The 19,091-nt window shown below is 34.3% G+C and overlaps 1 long non-coding RNA gene across 2 annotated transcripts; it reads left to right on the plus strand.

Annotated features, from left to right (window-relative positions):
• Nucleotides 1-15,285: 15,285 nt before the first annotated feature.
• Nucleotides 15,286-16,492, plus strand: LOC126976937 (uncharacterized). Of its 2 annotated transcripts, none has more exons than XR_007732041.1 (2): nt 15,286-15,372; nt 16,212-16,492. It is a non-coding gene; the product is annotated as an uncharacterized LOC126976937 (long non-coding RNA). The 2 variants fall into 2 exon arrangements; XR_007732040.1 differs by lacking the exon at nt 15,286-15,372 and adding an exon at nt 15,392-16,019.
• Nucleotides 16,493-19,091: the final 2,599 nt, after the last annotated feature.

Here is a 19,091-nt window from a genome sequence, read left to right on the forward strand (position 1 = left end):
CTTAAAAGTTCCAGTAGCAGTGCGTACTAATGCTACGCGAACAACTCCGTCTTTTCCGGTGAATACTTGTTCAATAATACCCGTAGACCAGTGCCATGGTGGTGTAATATCTTGGTGAATGAGAACAAGAGTCCCTGGCTGAATTGGTCTATCTGGAGTGTTCCATTTTTGTCAATGTTGCAATGTGTGTAGGTAATCTACATGCCACCGTTTCCAATAACTATGAACTAAACTATCTAAGAGTCTCTTTCTGTTCGAGAGGCTCATAGATTCGTCCATTTCATATGTGGGCAGAGACTGTAAAGGTGTCGTGTTTAAAAAATGTGCGGGAGTTAGAGTAGTATGTGGTTCATCCGAAATTAAGCACAGTGGGCGCGAATTTAAGAGACATTCAATTTGCACTAGTAAAGTCAACAATTCTTCGTAACATAACAACTGTTGACCTATGCAGCGATATAAATAAGTTTTTATGCTTTTTATGTTGCTCTCCCACAGTCCTCCAAAGTGAGGTGCGCGTGCAGGAATATTCCGCCACGTTATTCTATGGTTGTTTAATTCTGTTTGCAATGCGGGAGACATATTTTTAAACATTAAAAGATGTATAATTCATCCAATTTCCGTTTCGTACCAATAAAATAGGTTCCATTATCAGAATAAATACAAGATACTGGACCTCTTCTAGCTAAAAACCGTTTAAGGGCGTCTAAAAAAGTTTCGGTGCTTAAGACAGATGCAATTTCAATATGCACTGCCTTCGTTGTTAGACATATGTATGCCTTTTGGCTTTTTACGCCACGTTTTCGGGTAAGAGTAATATTGACAGGCCCAGCATAGTGGATGCCAGTGTGTGTAAAAGGCTTAGCTTGTTGTACACGAGCGGGAGGGAGGTTTGCCATTATAGGCGAAAGATGCGACGGTGCGACCTTAAAACAGAAATTACAATTTCTTATGCGCTGTCTGATAATATTTCTAGCCGAAATAATCCAATATATAATATCTCTGTCTAAGTAATGACCTGATGATAATTTGATCGATGATAATCATCAATTATAATATCAATCAAATGATCACGACAAGGTAAGAGAATTGGATGGCGATTTTCAAATGGTATATTTGCGTTTATTAATCTACCACCAACACGAAGCAATACGTTATCATCTACAAACGGATTTAGTTTTCTTAAAGAAGGGGATGATACGTTACCCTTTTTTATGTTTTTTATTTCGTCAGAAAAATATTTTCTTTGTAATTCTCGAATAATTCCCAGTAAAGCAGCCTCAATGTCAGCGACGTGAATTGTAGTGCTGCGTGGTAGTTTTTTCATAAAACGAAGCATATAAACAATGATGCGTAACAATTTTTTCCAAGAAGAAATTCTATGCGATAATTCCAGAACCGGCGAATTGTTAATATTAACTGTAGCAATCAGAGTAACTGTACTTTTAAACTCGGCATCAATACGTGATGGTTCAAATGGGACTATAGGCCAGTCCGTTGTCGGACGGCGCAACCATGGAGGACCATACCACCAAAGCGGGTGATTTATTAATTGAGAGGGTAATAAGCCTCTTGATAGGCAATCACTTGGGTTCTGTGGCCCATCTATGTGGAAAAAGCGTTCAGGCGAAAGAATATCTTGTATTTTACTGACTCGGTTGGCAACAAATACTTGCCACCGATGTGGAGATGAATGAATCCAAGACAATGCGATTGTGGAGTCAGAGAAAACATAGATTTCGTCTATAGAATAGCACTAACTATTAGTCTATAGAAATGCACTTGTTTCACAAGCTCAGATGCAAGAAATGCGGCACATAATTCAAGCCTTGCTAAAGTAATTGTTTTAAGGTGGCTCCCACCTTTGATTTGGCAAAAAACAAAATGTATGGAAACTTCATGATTTGGATGTGTTACATGCAAAAATAATACGCAGCCGTATGCTTTGATACTAGCTTCCCCAAAGGCGAGCATGCGCACAGTACAGCCAGCTGCGACACCTAAGTGGCGTGGTATTTGCAAGTTCGCCAATAGTGATAATTTCTTTTTAAATTTAATAAAACGTTCGGTTATAGTTTCCGGTGGTTCCTGATCCCATTCTACTTTTGCAAGCCAAAGTTCTTGTATCAAAAGTTTTGCGTATAATACAACAGGTGCAACAAATCCTAGAACGTCAAACAAGCGAGCAATAGTTGAAAGTATCGCTCGTTTAGTACTGCCTACAGATGTTGAGGATATAGTAAACGTGAAGGTATCGGCAGTAGGTATCCACTTCAAGCCTAACACCTTTAAATTACTATTGTCATCGCTGAACTCAATCGACGCGCGGTGTGACTCTGGTAAGTGTGAGAGAAGTACGTGCGAGTTTCTTGCCCACTTTACTAAATTAAATCCTCCGGATTTGAATAGCGCGCGTAACTCGTCCGCCAAGCGTATACCGTCGTCAACAGAGTGTGCTGAGGTGGTCAGATCGTCCATGAATAGTTCCTGTGTAGCAACTTCAGCAGCGTTGCAAGTTCATCCTCTGCGAGCTGTCGTACAGTCCGCATAGCTAAGTACGGACTAGAGCGAAGGCCAAAAGCCACTGAATTAAATTGAAAAATGCGATTTGGTTCGTTATCAGCAAAGCGGTATAAAATGTTTTGATATTTACGATCATTTTCTGAAAAAAAAATCTTAAATACATCTGTTTTATATCTGTGTTTAAAGCGATTTTAAAATAACGAAAGCTTAAAAGAAGTGTAAATAAATCTGCCTGCAAGTTAGGCCCAATATGCAATAAGTCATTAAGCGATACGCCAGAATCGGTTTTAGCACTTGCGTCTAAAACTATGAGAGTTTTTGTTGTCGATTTATCTGGCCGAACAACAGCGTGATGCGGAATAAAGTAGCCGTCACATGTAGCGTTTAAAGAATATGGAATTTCTGATAAATATCGAAACGCATGGAATCTTCGTTCCAATGCGGTCAAACGACGTTGAACGTAAATAAAAGAATTACCTAATAACTTAGGATCGCTCTTAAAAGGAAGCTAAACGATATAGCGACCACAAGGAACTTCTTGCGATAGTTGATTTAAAGATCTGCTCACATTCATTATTTTCAGAACTTATATTATTAACAGAAGGCACTTGCTCCAGCTGCCAAAATTTTACTAAAATGTTATTTAAATTATTTACTAAAGGGCCGAAGGACCAGACTATATCGTTAGAACGAGTGGAAGGTATTTCCCCCATAACAACATAGCCAAGCGTTGTTTCAAGCGCGTGGGGTGCTGAGCAAATGGCACTGGACGAGTGAGCAGAGCGACCGAGCGGTGGTGGTATAACTTTACCACCCAATAATATAAAAGGGAACACCTGAGCACCGAGAATGAAATGTTCAAAATAATGTACAGTCGACTTGTCAATCGTGTGCGCCGGTAACGGTTCAGTTATATTATCTACAACTAAAAGAATTAAATTGTATTGAGCGTCTGAAATACGTGACTGTATTGTAAGCGAAACGTAACCTTTAATAGGAGTGGAAATAGACCCTAATGTCTTAATCGATGAATTTATGAGAGGTGTAACATTTAAATTTAATCTAATGCAAGAAGCGCGCGTGATAATATTATTTTGCGAGGCGCTATCAATTAAGCACCTTATAGTACTTTTTCGACCACCAGTCACAACATATACTTGCGCGGTTGGTAAAATAGATAAAGTGTCAAAGCTATGCAAATGACGTAATGCGACGTTACTATTAGCCGACTGCGTGCCATCCTCGAGCAGCCGCTCAGCTGTACTGGACGAGCGTACAGCTGTGTGATGTTCCGTATGTATCAGCGGTTGCGGAACCGGTTTGTTTTTAACAAAATGGATTAACGAGTGGTGCTTCTTATTACACTGCTTGCAAGTATTTTTTGAATTACAATTAATCGCCATATGTTTTGAACTTAAACAATTAATACATAACTTATTATTTTTAATAAAATTGAAGCGTTCATTAACTGATAGTTTTATAAAATCCGGGCATTGATATATATGAGAATGTTTTGCGGTTTTACATAAATTGCAAGTGTTGTTGTCATTGTCTATTATTACAAAGGTATGAGAATTATGCGATGGTTTAGAAACGGTTTCGCGAGATCTTTGAACGTTCGATATATTATTTGGTCGACTGGTGTTGGTTGTTCGTTCTAGAACCTTAATGTGGTGTCTTATGAAATCAACTAAGTCGGTACTCGATGGAATATCTTTTTTAATGGATGATTCAAAGCGTTGTACTAAATTTGTATCTAATTTCTTAAGCGCGAGATGAAGAAAAATAAAATCTGTTAAATCAGAAATTTCTAGTTGTTTTAAAGCGGACATAGACGCATGAAACTTTTCAACAATACTATTGAGGTGGGAGGGGGTCTCAGATGTATACCTAATGTCGAGTATGTTATTTAAATAAATAGTACCAAGTGCTCGCTTGTCTTGGTATTTATCAACTAACGACTGCCATATTGTCGAATAGTTATGTTCATTAGGCATGATACCTGCAAAAATATTAAGTGAGGTTCCACTTAGCTTGCCTACCAAATATTGCACTAGTTAAGAGTGACAGCCCTACCCAAATTAGCCTTAGGTGCAATTCCACCTCAGCACTTTAAGTAGAACCTTAGAGTGGGGAATATTTAGTTGTAAGCATAAAATAAGTATATATGGATTGTAATTAGTTATTAGATAGATTATTGTATAATAGACTTGCAATGTAATTTTTGAAATAAATATATATTTTTAAATAAACCTTGGCTCAACAACTTAATTGGCGCAGCCGGTAGGATCCCTGTAATTGTGATAAATTTTTTTCTGTGTTGAAATCAAACTCTTTCGGCACGAAATTTTTTTTACAAAGTACGTTTCAAAGTTTAAACGAGGACCTCCAAACAAATAAATTTATTAAGTAGAGCCAAGGGTATCAGCAAGACATACAATAATACTGCAAGATCCATGGACGGAAGGACGGTACTGTGAGTAAAACTTTTCACCAATCCTGTCTATTTCCTGCCATTTTCGTTATTTATGTGTATTTTTTTGTGTTATTAGGGATTGGAAAACGCCTTGATAACGCTTGTTTAGTTTTAAATCAAAAATTTTAAAATTAAACTCTGTTATAATTTTTCAATATAATTTTAAAATCAATATAAAATATAGATTTTAATAACTTATTATTTCTTTTAAAATGGAAAATATTGTTAGAATACCAGTAGAACTAATTAACATCATTCCAATTTTCGATGGTGATGCAAGGCTATTGTCCTTATTCTTGAAAAATTGGTACAAAATGAATATTTATATTATGTGATTACCGGTAGATTAACGGGTAATGCCGCGAATTTAGTAGGTGAAAGCGACCAAATTAATTCCTGGGCAGATTTAAAAAGTCTATTAATTCAACATTTTGGGAACGCTAGGTCTGAGGATAGTTTAGCTAATGAATTAGAATCAATAAAAATTAGCAAAAATGAGAGTTATTCAGAATATGTTTTAATCTGCCTCGAGGCACAATGAAGCTGGCGAAGTTGAGTAGTCCTACGAGACTTTGAACTTCTTTTAAATTTGCTTTTCCTAAATTTGCGACCTGACAAACCTTTTTCAATACTAGGCTGCTTTTCTGTACTGGTAGAGACTTCAGGTTGTCCCAGGGTCTCCAATGAACGCCTAGATATGTGAGAGCCTTTTGCGGGATCGTTACAGACTTTTCAAGTTCACGCACCACCCGAGATCTCGAATTAAATCCAACGTCATTTGAACGTGACTCTGAAGTATGACAGGATCCTGATGGACGATCAAGAAGTCGTCTAGATATACGAGAACTCTTATATTGTGGCTTTGACGAAGCTTTTGAGCAATCCAATTGGTCAGTATGGAGAAGGTTTTGAGGGCTGTACTTAGACCGAAAGGCAGGCAGGTCATTTCTAAGAGTTCGTTGTCGTAACTCAACTGAAGAAAACATCTGTGTACTTTTGAAACCTTCAAATGAAAATATGCCTGGCTCAGATCGATTTTGCACATCCAGTCTTGCGGCTGAGGAAAGTCGGGGATCCTGTGCATGTTTATTAGGTGAAATTGTTCGATTTTTACAAATTTGTTGAGGGACTTCAGATTGAAGATGGGACGGGTCGATCCATCGCTTTTTGGTACCAGAAAAAGGGGGGAAATGAAACTGGGGGAGAATTGAGCTAGCTTTAGAATCCCCTGAGCTTTCATTTCCTGAATTATTGCAGTAATTTCTGGAGAAACTATCGTGCGCAACGGACTGTTTTCGTTTGGAATAGACAGTGGAGGCTTTCGAATGAATGGTATGCGGTAACCTTTTATTAATTTCAAAAGGGTTTCCGGTGCTCCCATTTCCCTCCAGCTCTAGTGAATCAGTCGCCCGGCCCTGAATGACCTCGAGTCATTGTGGATATTGCTTAAATTCCCCTCTATGGGCATAAGACATGGGCTCTTTTCCTCTACCTCCTCTCTTTGAACTACGAAGCCTCGAGCCCCGATTTTGAAATGAGCCTCGTGTATTTTGACCTATTGAATTAAATTGGTTAGCACCTTGGTTCATATTACTATAGCCTCCCTTCGAGGGTGGCATGTTGCTATAAATAGGTCTAAATTGTGCTGAGGCGTAGTGGGGAACTTGGGCACTACTCGATAACCATGAACCTTGCACTGCAATTACCACGCAATGGTTGCTTAATGGATTTATGAGGACTTCTATAACAAGTTTCATGCTTAAGGGGCCAAAAAGATTTACGAATACCACCTGCTTTCTCCAGAGCTGAAGAGAAAGCATTCGCCTCAAAAACGTGAGTGTTTGAGGGAGGTATTTTATTTAAACACATTTTAGCTGCGGGGTCTTTTACTTGTTTGAGAATCGCATCTCTTCGCACTTCTATGATTTCAGATCTATGACCGCAAACCATTTGTAACAGGTCAGTTGAAATTTTATGAAATTCACCTTTTAAAAAGAGTTCCTCAATTTTATTACTTAAATTATCCACAACCCCAGTTTCTGATTTAGCCCACGATAATAAACTACGTATACATTTTTGTAAGGACTCTTTTTGTTTAAGAATGCCAAACGTTATAGCTGCGTATGCCTTGTCAGCCTTGGCTAGATGTGTCAAACTGTCATAAGGTTTAATTTCACCATTCACTTCAAGATCCACAAAGCCAGGAAAGTGATTGTAACCTTTCTAAGTGTCAGAATACCTGACCTCGGCCCAATTAAAACGTTGAACATTTGTTAACATTTTAAGAAAAGTCTCAGGGGTTTTAAGAACGGTCGGTTCTTTCAATTTTGTTTCGATGTCGAAAGAAAATTCAGATGTTAACTTTTTAGGAGATGGTTGTGGATTTTGATCCTCAACTTCATCATATAGGTCCCCGCTGACCTTTGAGCAAATAGATACATCATCCTCAAACATGTTGTAATTGGGAGGGTAGGTAATAAAATTTCGCAAATCACTAATCTCCTTCGTTAGTTGTCGGAACATCTTATGATCACACCTCCTTTTCTTTCGGCGATGACGACGCGATCGCTTGCTGGAATGCCGAGATGATGAATCAGAACTGGAGCTGCTAGAAGAACTCGTACTGCTGCTGCGGGATCGCTTGCGACCCACGCCACTCGGCCCAGCCACTGGCTCCTCTTCAGGAGATTTATTGATTTCACTCATTCTAAAAATATTTCAGATAAAAGCTTAACTGATATAGATATTTACTACATATTTTTATCGAACGGAAAAAACCGTTAAATATAATTGATTTCCTTTATATTTATTGAGTATCTAGTTGCTATATCCAACACTACATATAAATATATTTTATATATTAATAATAAATTTCAAGTTAACTAAGTAAAAAACTTTTTTACCAACCTTCTCTGAAATTATCTTAAAGTCTTATATCGATGTTTTAATAATTATTATATCACTTTATAACCTATCCATGCCTCCTCGAACCTTAACAGGTAAGAATAATAAGCTATTCTTTTATCGACAATATAGGTTATGGATATAATGAGTTTTAATGACTTCTAATATACTTTTAACTTTTCAAGAAATCAACTAAATAATGTTTAAGGTTACTTACGTGCTCAGAGCAATACTTATGTTATTTGCAATCAGGTCCACAGTCCACAACGGTAGCAATATATATCCAAAATTAACTTAGTAATCAGTTTAAAATTAAATATTCTTTATATTTTCTTGTGTTACGTATGCACACCAATTTTAACACTACGGGAACTAAAACGCCAATGAGCCAAAATGGCGCTGCAACCCCTTTATAAAGGTTTAGGTGGCGCCACTGCCGGTGACACAGGAAATACGTCATCCACAGGTACAAAGAGTATGAAAAATTGGTAACATCTACGGGAAACTGAAGTGCCTATCTCAAATATAAGCTTCGAATTACGGTCAAGTACTTTTAATATGTCACTTAATGTTTTTCTTTTTAATTTACCACCTTATTTAGTAAAAACTGTTCGTTTACGTAACTCTACTTCATTAGAAGATTCTCTAAAAATAGTATTGGACGAACAGAATTTTCAAAATTAATATAATTTAAAAAATAATTCGTTTAGAAATTCTGGTAATAATAGATTTAACAGAAATTTCAATAATCAATCAAATTATCATAATCAAAATAGGTCAAACTATCGTAATCATAATAATTCATATCAATCTAGAAGTAATAGGTCTATGGACAATTTAAACAATTTTAATCGTCATACGTTTAGCAACAAGTCGTCAATGCATCGAACAATGCAAATGCAGAATCAGCATCGTTCGGACAATGCCCCGCCTCATGTTACTGACGGTGGAACTAGGTCAAAGACTGATGTAACTATGCGAACAGTGAATTCTCGACGAATAAACTTTACAGAAAATGATAACAATTGTAATCAATTTAATAATGATAGTTACTCTTCTAACAATCAGTCGGAAAATTATATCATACTGGCCTCTCCAATCTATACTAATATTATAAAGCTGCAGTGTTTGTTTGTTTGTTTGAACGCGCTAACCTCTGATAATACTGGTTCGATTTGAATGATTCTTTCAGTGTTGGGTAGTCCATTTATCGAGGAAGGCTATAGGCTATGTTTTTTTTTTCAAAATTAGGGATCCGTAATAAAATTGCTATTTTGTAACACAAGGTGTAAAATCTAAAACCTATTTTTGCGTGCGCTGCAAAAACTATTGACAATAGAACAAAATGATGTACAGGCTATAATATAGGCAATATTTTATTACTTATAAAACTATCGCGTGAATTATACTTTATATGGCAAAACAACGTTTGCCGGGTCAGCTAGTAGAGAATAAGTATATTAAAGAGACAGTTAATTTCACTGAAAATAATGGAATTTATGAAAAACATTTCAACTATAATTTAAATAATATTAGTTTAGAGGATATGAATGAGGAAGAAAGAATTAGTACAGAAAAAAATTGTAGGGAATATAAGAAAGGATCGCAAAACTCTTACGCAGATGATTTATCGCGAACAAGGCTAAATGCTATGGATGACGATATAGAATCCATGTTAGTCAATGTTGATAATGATGATAATGATGATGTACATCTTAGGGACATTGTAAACGAATTAAATATGGAACTTCATAAATAATGATAAAATGAGCATTTCTGATTTAGAAGAAAATATAGAGCCAAATATTGTTGATAAACAGGATTCAGATGACGGGGTTAGCGCAAATGGGGAACATGATGGTATTCCAATATTAAATGAAGCCATAGATTCCAAACCAAGGCAAATATTAGTTTTCCAATGGTTTAAAAATGAAATATTAGTAAATGATATATTTAATAATAAACAACGCATCTTAGAGGTACATTTACCAGTAAATAATGATAATTTAGTAAAAGATTTCCTTAAAGAATATATTAATCCAAAAAAAAATATTTTATCTATTTTGAATGTCCACCTTTCAGAAAAACTTTTTCTAAAGTTGTCATTAAACTATTTAAGAAAGGTACTGTAAAGCTAGTGGAATGTACAGAAAGAATAGTAAACTTAATAGATTCAGAACTGGATCAAAGAGACGTTTTTTTAAAATATCATGAAGGCAAAACATGTCATAGGGGTATAAATGAAACTTTTCTTAAAATTAAACGGCACTATTGGTGGTGCAATATGAGAGAAACTATCACGGCTATTATAAATGCTTGTGAACACTGTAAGAAAATTAAAGTAAGAAATAAGAAACAGGGTAAAGAAGCCCCTGAGATTAAAATAGGTGATAAGATTTTTATGAAAAATACTAGAACTAGGAAATCAAAATTTTTGCCTAGATTCGAAAAAGCAAAAGTAGAATAGACAAACCCATTAGAAATATTATACCAGTAGAGTTAAATAAAAGAAAAACGAGAGTCTCAATTAAAAATATTAAGCGTCCACCACAGGGCAGGGTTAGTGTTGATAGCAATGTAGTTCTAAACCTGTAACTTCTGGATATGAACAACAGTCCGGGTATAGCAGCATTGAAAGTGGGAACAGCAGTGATGAAGAGTAATCATTGGACAATATTTAAAAGCTTAGATTTAGGTAATTTAGCTTCGGAAATATATAAAAATAAGCAACAATTTAATAGTTTAATCAATGTTTTAAATAAAGAAGAGTATTTTAAGAATGATTTATTAGGATTAGACGAGCAAACGTTAGAATTAATACATTTAACAGAGGATAGATTAAATCAAATTTTACCATACAAAAGGGTAAAAAGAGCTATTTTTAGTCCTTAAGGATCTTTAGTTAAAAGTTATTTCAGGCAATTTGGATGAGCAGGATGCTAAATATTACAATTTTGAAATAAGCAAATTAAAAAATGAAGAACATTCAGTGGAACAACGAGTATCATTAATGCAAAAAGCTTTTACTAAACTTGTCAATGTTTCAGAAGGTCTCAATTCAAATATTGAAATTCTTAAGTCACAAAGCAACGGGTTAGCATCAGATATGCGAAGTAAAATTAGTTACAATATTCTATTAATGAATAAATTTTACAGTATTCTAAATAACTTTCGAACTATATTTGATATCATTCAAGAGGTAGAAACTGCTATAGTATTTAGTAAACTATATACCTTGCATCATTCAATCATTAAGTCAACAGAATTACTAGATATTTCTACAAAAATAGAGAAGCACTTTAAATTAATTTATCCAGCTAGAATAGAAAATTTAATGAAGTTAGAACATAATCTTATACTAAAGTCGTATTTTAATGGTGATAGGTTAATTTTTGTAATAGAAATTCCTCTTGTAGATAAAGATAATTATATATTTTATAAAATAATTCCTATTCCCATTTTTGATTCCAAAACAAATGAAACCCTTACAATAATTCCTAAGTATCCATTCATAATGGTGAATCGTTTGAAGTTCAGACCTGTCGTAAAACCATGCGAGGAAATAGAAGACTCCAAATATCTATGCATGGAAGATAATATGGTTCCATATCCTGAGGAAACTTGTATAGAAGAAATGATGATGCTAAAGAAATACAATCACTGTTCCCATCATTTAATTAAAATCGAGAGTACCAAATTACAAAAGGTATACAGCCATCATTGGTTACTCTATACAGAAGAAAATTTAGTAATTACAGAGTATTGTGGTGAAGAAGTACAGCGACATGAATTACAAGGAACATATATTATTTCACCAGATCAATCTTGTAGAACTGAAATTGGCAATACTTTCATTGAACCATCTTTGAATTCTACAGATATAAGCTATAAACTTTCAATAATATCAATGCCAAATCTACGTGGAATACTGAAGACAAGAGAAAAACAACTTGATCTTCGAAATGTAGACTTCAGTGATGTGAAAGAAATTTTGAACAGTGCTAAAAATAGTGTTAGTGAAAATAAAATTCAAGAATATGTGGTGATGGACAAAGTTAGTGTATGGACTTTAAGTTTATATGTTATTATTTTCTTATTTGTCATTTTTGTTTTATATAAATTCAATTTTTTTCGAAATTATCGTGAGCCTAAGAAGTCTTCCGATAATTTCTCGCTTAAGGAGGGGGGAGTTAAGAGTGACAGCCCTACCCAAATTAGCTTTAGGTGCAATTCCACCTCAGCACTTTAAGTAGAACATTAGAGAGGGGAATATTTAGTTGTAAGCATAAAATAAGTATATATGGATTGTAATTAGTTAGTAGATAGATTATTGTATAATAGACTTGCAATGTAATTTTTGAAATAAATATATTTTTTTAAATAAACCTTGGCTCAACAACTCAATTCACTCGTTGCGAATCATTGAGTTGCTTATTATTATGAACGTTCTTGCTAAAACTCTGATAAAAGAGAGGCCAGCTTTCGGGTTGTCCTGAAAAACTAAGTCAAGTGGTGGTAGGCGACAAACATTACTAACCGAATTAGATTTATCCGGTTCAACTTGATGACGACGAGATTGTAATTACTCCGAGTTGTCCAATAGAAAAAATTGTTCGAAATGCGGTCAGAAAAATTCAATTCAATTTTTGGGTTTTGTTCCACTAATAAAGCGTTATGTTGGTCATATAGATCGTTAAATTCGCTATATAATTTCTCAATATTCGCCGACGTAGCCACAAATTCTTGTGAACTTCTCGTATTTGTACCAATAGAAATCTTTTTTGCATTACTATACAGTTCATTTATATGCGAAAATATTGCCTGTTTCTTACCAACTACAAGTTTGATTTTTGTTTTAAGCGCCATATTGAAAATGTGTTGTAAACTTGTAATGCTTTTTTATGATACTGTTAGATTATGCGAAATTAATGAGTAACGTGTTTATTATTGAACAGAGATTTATATAATAAACTAAAGTAAGTAGCTAAATATATTAACACAATACGAAGGTTGGAAATAGGTATGAATTGCGAATCGATTCTAAGTTAGGTAAGCAAAAATAGAAGCAAAATAAGTAGCGAAAGCTGCTGGTTCTATCCGGCTCGAAGGACCTAAATTAATGATGATGCGAGGGAGTCAAAATGGGGTGCGGTGTAATGCAAGTTGTCCAGGTTAAATGCGGTTGCAGGTGATCTGGTTGGGCCTGCTCACAATCAATAAACATAAAACGCCAAGTGGCTGAAGTACTCACCTGATACTGGTTAGCCCTTTCCTCAGACAAGCACTTCACTTGGCAGTACGATGATGCGAAAGAAGTAGTATAAAAAACCACGTGCAACAATAATTCACGAATGCGTAACGCGGCGCGTGCGTGATCAGCGGTGTCAGTTTTTACCGCTGAATGGCATTGCCAAAGCATTAGAATATGTTTTACTTTGTAAATTAATCATAGTTATATTTAAGTGATTACAGAAGTGCTTTACAGGCTCTTTTGCGATTTCCCTTCAAATTTTTTTTTCTATAGCAGACATTAGGAGTAAACTTTACGAGTGTTCAAGAAAAGGTCTTTCATACACTTTTCTCTGGATACCTAGCCACTGTGGCATAATAGGCAACGAAACAGCCGACACACTTGCAAATGAAGCAGGATTAGCTGATTTTCCGGTCTTTATCTCAGGAACTGCTGGGGTAAAGTCTGGGTTAAAAGTAGCCAACTTAAAAGTAGTTTGGGTAGAAGTAGCAGTAGAAAATTATTGCAAACTTCAACTAATAATTCCTAACAAATCATGGTTTTCTGTCATCAATACATTTTTGATAATGTTCTGTATGATAGCACATTGAGGAATTTTCTAGAAACTGTGATATTCTTAATGTTAACACAAACATAAAGTTGTTATGCCTACTACTCGGTTGGGTCGAGTTAGTAAGTCTTTTGTTGGGCGATGTATATGCTTCTACAATATGATCCCAGAAAATGTACAAAACAAATGTGTCACGAAATTTAAAAGAATTGTTAAAAAACGTTTGTCTGGGAAAGCATAAACGATTTTCTTAATGACACCATGGACTGGGAGTAAAGCAAACACCCTCGGCTCTTTAATTATAAATGTTAATTGTACGATATTACATTGTAATCCATATTTTTATATTTAAAAAAAAGCCCGCTGAGTTTCTTGCGCCCATTCTTCTCAGGTCCGAGGCAGTCTCTTTTGAATGGGTAGTAGTTTTTGACGTTCAATAAGTTATTTTGAATCCTATTTTGAATAAAAATATTTGAATTTGATAGACCACAATGTGCAAACAGACATGACTTTGGGGATCTGGATCACTTATTGTTTACTTGCCCTAAATATAACCAACCGACTTTCCTTTTTAGATAGTTTGATATCTATCCGTATTCCTTTTCGTACTTCTATAACAAAACGCTTCAGAATTCTGTTGATCCCATATTATATAGTATACTTTCTAAATATATTTATAGCAATAATATTAAATTGTAAATAATTTATAGTACGTACCTTTTGTATTTTAACTGAAAATAATAGTTTTTATCTATTTTTTGTATCACTTTATTTGCCTTTATTTATCTTAACCATATCAAATATCAAAATTCTCGTGTCGTACATTTTTTATGTGAAACTGTACTTCCCTATAAGAAAAGTACATTGAAGTAGAACATAATTCAAGAAAACCGCCAATGTGATGAAAGAAAACTTGAACCTGGCGGATGCATGGAATGTATGAGCCAAAATCCCCAATAAGGAGTGGAAATTTAAAAAAAAAAAGTACAATCGTCAATAGAGGTGTGTAATTGAAGGTTTTTAAATTAATTTAATTTAACTGTTTTTTGTCAATGGGTTTTGAAAAATCGGTTAATGCATTTATTAATAATTTAGGTTTTTATTTCGTCAATATAATATCAAGTCAACGTTTTCGTTCGCAAATTCGGTCAACTGTTTTGAATTAAGCTGTTGATTGAATTTATTAGCTTATTATGTTCAACAGGTTTTTTCGTTAGTTAATTTCAGTCAATTCGTTCAGTTAATTCATTCACGAATATAAAACTGTTAATAATAACAGTTTATTGATTTAACGACCACCTCTAATCGTCAACCACAAGAACTAATCTTCATTTTTTGCTTAGAATATTAGTGTCAATATTATAAGCACTAACACCGTCTAAGTCTAACACACATTTACAGTCTGTGCTACAGTCCGGCAGGTAATCTTCATACAAATTATTTCAACCTTATGTTCTCTTTTTTTGGTTCTCGAACAGAACCAAAAAAACATGTCTATGGTTCACATATCTCATCTGACAGTTGTGTGCGACGACATTTTGATTTATCTATCAAACGTCAAAAACTAATCTGTCAGTCATCATGGTTATTGTAGAAAGAGGTTTCATGTTGATCACACATAGTGAGAACTAGAGGTCATGCAGAACCACACAAAATATCATGGTGACATTGGTATGTTTCCACTTTGAATATTATAATAGTAATTGTCAAAAGAATTTAAAAAAAAATATTTAAGAAAAATATTATAATAGTAAAAAGGTGGAAATTTGCAACTGAGTTGACCTGACATGGTAAGAAGTTGAAAGTTAGGCAATCACTTTAGAAATTCAAAATATTTTTAATTCGTGCATATATATTTCTTTTAATAAACAACATGATAGTTTCACATAACATTTTCTATAAAGTACAACATATGAAGCCATTGTTTCATTTTAATTTGCCTGACAGAAATCTGTCAGATATGGCTGTATTGTGACATGAAGGTCTACCTTCAATTTTTAATTTGCGATTCATTTCTGATGTATTTTAATTAAGGTACCAAAATTGAATTGCTAAGATTTGTACCATGAAGTGTCTATAACTGAATGGTGTTTGAATCGCTTATGAAAGAATGAACAAAATAGATTCATCTGTGGTCCATGGTGTGAGAAAGAGTTAGAGAGACACTGTACAGTCTGTAAAGTTAATTTAAATTTAATGTTTCCTTGTTAGTACTGCAATATGCTTTCATTACAGTAATATCAACATTGCAACCAGAAAACATACCATCTACATCAGATTATAGAAATTATGCTAGAGAAATGTCTGTACCTAAGCTGGTAAATATGTACTGAATGAATATCTATTGTTTGTATTAACATTTATTTAAAGAACATATCTTTAAGTATGAAACTTAAAATTTTGTCTTTTGAAATTAAGATCTGAATTGTTCTCATCTCTTAGAGGCACCTCATAAGTAAGTGTTGATGATCTACATGAATTTGAAATTAAAAACATATTTTATTCTTCAGATGACGCTGTGCATCACACTCCATCAAGGAAGAGAAGACCACATGTCATTTTAAAGAAAATGAAACTTTCATCTCATTGTGCAAGTCTTTATCATGAATTTACCAAATCACAAAAGCAGCTTAACTTTGATTTAAGAGCTAAAAGTGCATTTTCACAGAAAATCATTTATAAAGCGTACAGAGAAAGTGAACCCTATTGCAAAGAAATTTTTGTGGATGCAGATTAAATAGGCTTACATTAAGTTTAAAACGAAAATGAAAAATAAAATAACATAACATGATATGTTTTTTTCTAAACCTTTCCCTTCTATTTAGTATTATTGATTGGAATTAATTTCCTGAAAATTGATTTCTTTAGAATTACTTTTGATGTCATTTCAAATTTGCAAAAGAATTAAATTATTCTAAAATAGCTAGGAGTGCCAATGTACCCAAGCAGGAAAAAATATTGCAGGCTGTATAACTACCACGCCTTGGCCAATAACCCTGTGTTTAAATTAAAAAAAAAATAAGCTTTCATTTATGATATGTGAGGTTTTATGAAGGCTAAGATTGCTTTATGAGAGTGCCCTGTCTGATGCGGCTACAGTCCTCTGTGCTCGTTAACCAGGCCATAAAATCCAAAAAATCTGTGCTCGTTAGAGTAAAAGTATTCTGTGCCTCTGTGTCAAATGTCAATACACAATACAGTAACAGTTCGCAATTCGCATGAGGTTTTAGGTTATACCTATGATATAAATTAAAATCTAGAAATGAGTAAATCAAATACAGAGATGGCCAAGTGTTTGGACTTTATGTCCACTAAATATGATGAAATGAAAGGAAAAATTGACCAAGTTCTTAAAGAAAAAGATGACAGCAGGTTGCATATTTGCAGTCTTAGTAGTGTCGCGGCCCGATATGCAGAAGTGTTGAAAATAATCGCTAAAACCGTTATTTTTGTATTACCTCTAAAACTATGTAAAGTTATCATTTATAAGATAGTTCAATGTAACGGTATATATTTAAAACCTTTCATATGCATACTGGGTACACATTGCAATACTGCGTTGACGAGAACTAATTTGTTTTATATAATTTGTTATTTTCATGTTCTGAACATACACGTATACCAAATACCTCCTATTACACAGACTATACATACTGAACTAAGCTACATACAGTTCTCAATAGCCTGTCAAACCACACCTACTACGGATCACACTGCCACACATACTTACAAACAAGACATACTAACACTACTACACCTTCCAACTTTAAGCATTCATACACACACAAGCTTCATTATATTACTATGTATTTAAACTCCCAAACACAGTCAAGATCTATTGCATATTGAATAATTAATTTTTATACATCAATATTACATAAAATTACAATCTATAAACAAGCCAAATAATATGAGCAAATTCACAACGATCGCATTCTTATACTACTCTATGATATTGTGTTACGAATCTACTAGACAATGTGGAGAACAAGAACGTATATTAGACTTAAGATTCAAAATTCAACAGTCAATCTGTGCATAATGACATAGAGGACACATGTAATATTCCCTGTTCAGTAATTGACGAGCCGCATATTTTATCTCTGGACGGTACAAATCACTTCAATATAATTTCATTTAACACACGAAGTATTAACGAAAACCTCGATAACTTCTCGATATGTATCTCACAACTAAAAGTCCACCCAGATAACATTATTTTGTCGGAATGCTGGTGCAATGAATCAACCATCCCTCCAATCATAGACGGTTATAATGTATATTTTACAAAGCGTAGCTTTAACCAAAACGATGGGGTTATTATGTATATAAACTCTGATATACAAGGATACGTTTATGAGGTAAATATCAAAGAAGCAAATTGTCTGGCTCGGTATATACAGACCATACTGTTTCAGAGAAATCCGGCCCTTTATTGAATCTCTGGATATGGTCCTTACTACAACCAGGTCTCGTAACATCATCTTAACCGGTGACATAAATATAGACACTCTTAACCTAAGCAACAAAAACACTTCAGATTTGACGTAATAGGGTCCCATGGTCTACACGCTGCAGTAAATAAACCAACCCATGGAAAAACATGTCTTGACCACTTCATGATCAAACTAGTAGGAAACCCCCAGATGTTATGTACAGACATGACAGACCATTTACCACTGCTACTATCGATCCCAGGTTCCCCAGCACCCTGAATACCCGATCAAGGAGCATATACTAGAACCAAAACCGATTTTGACGGAATCAAGAAATATTTAGTAGAATATGATTGGTGAGACTTTTTATTAATTACTGAAACTAATGAAGCAGCCCAAATACTGACTAATATACTTCAAGAAATTATTCTCAAGTTAACGGATACCACTATACTTTCACGCCGAAAAAGGCCACTTAAACCGTGGATTACCTGTGGTATAATTAAGTGTATTAAAAGACGGGACCATCTTCATTCAGTTGCCAAGAAATTTCCTGACAGTGCGGAACATAAATTAAAATATATCAGTTATAGAAATATGTGTAACGAAATAACTAAGAAATTAAAAATAAATTATTATCAAAATAAACTCCGGCAACAGAATGGTAAGAAAAAAGAAACCTGGGATGTTATAAAAGAAATATGCCAATTAAGCCCGCAAAAAACCTCGGCTAATGAATTATTAAGCTTGGCTTCCAATCCACTGGAATCCCTAGAAGGAGTTAACGATTTCTTCGCTAATGTAGGAAGTTCATTGGCTAAGGAAATATTAAATTCCAGCAATAAAACCGAAGAACAGTTAATATCCCAACAGGGAACACACGCACATGAAGGGAATTCGATGATGTTAAACCCCACAGATCCAATAGAAATTAAATTAATTCTGGGGAACCTA

Source organism: Leptidea sinapis, chromosome 42 (assembly GCF_905404315.1).
Source record: "Leptidea sinapis chromosome 42, ilLepSina1.1, whole genome shotgun sequence".
Lineage (NCBI taxonomy): Eukaryota > Metazoa > Arthropoda > Insecta > Lepidoptera > Pieridae > Leptidea > Leptidea sinapis.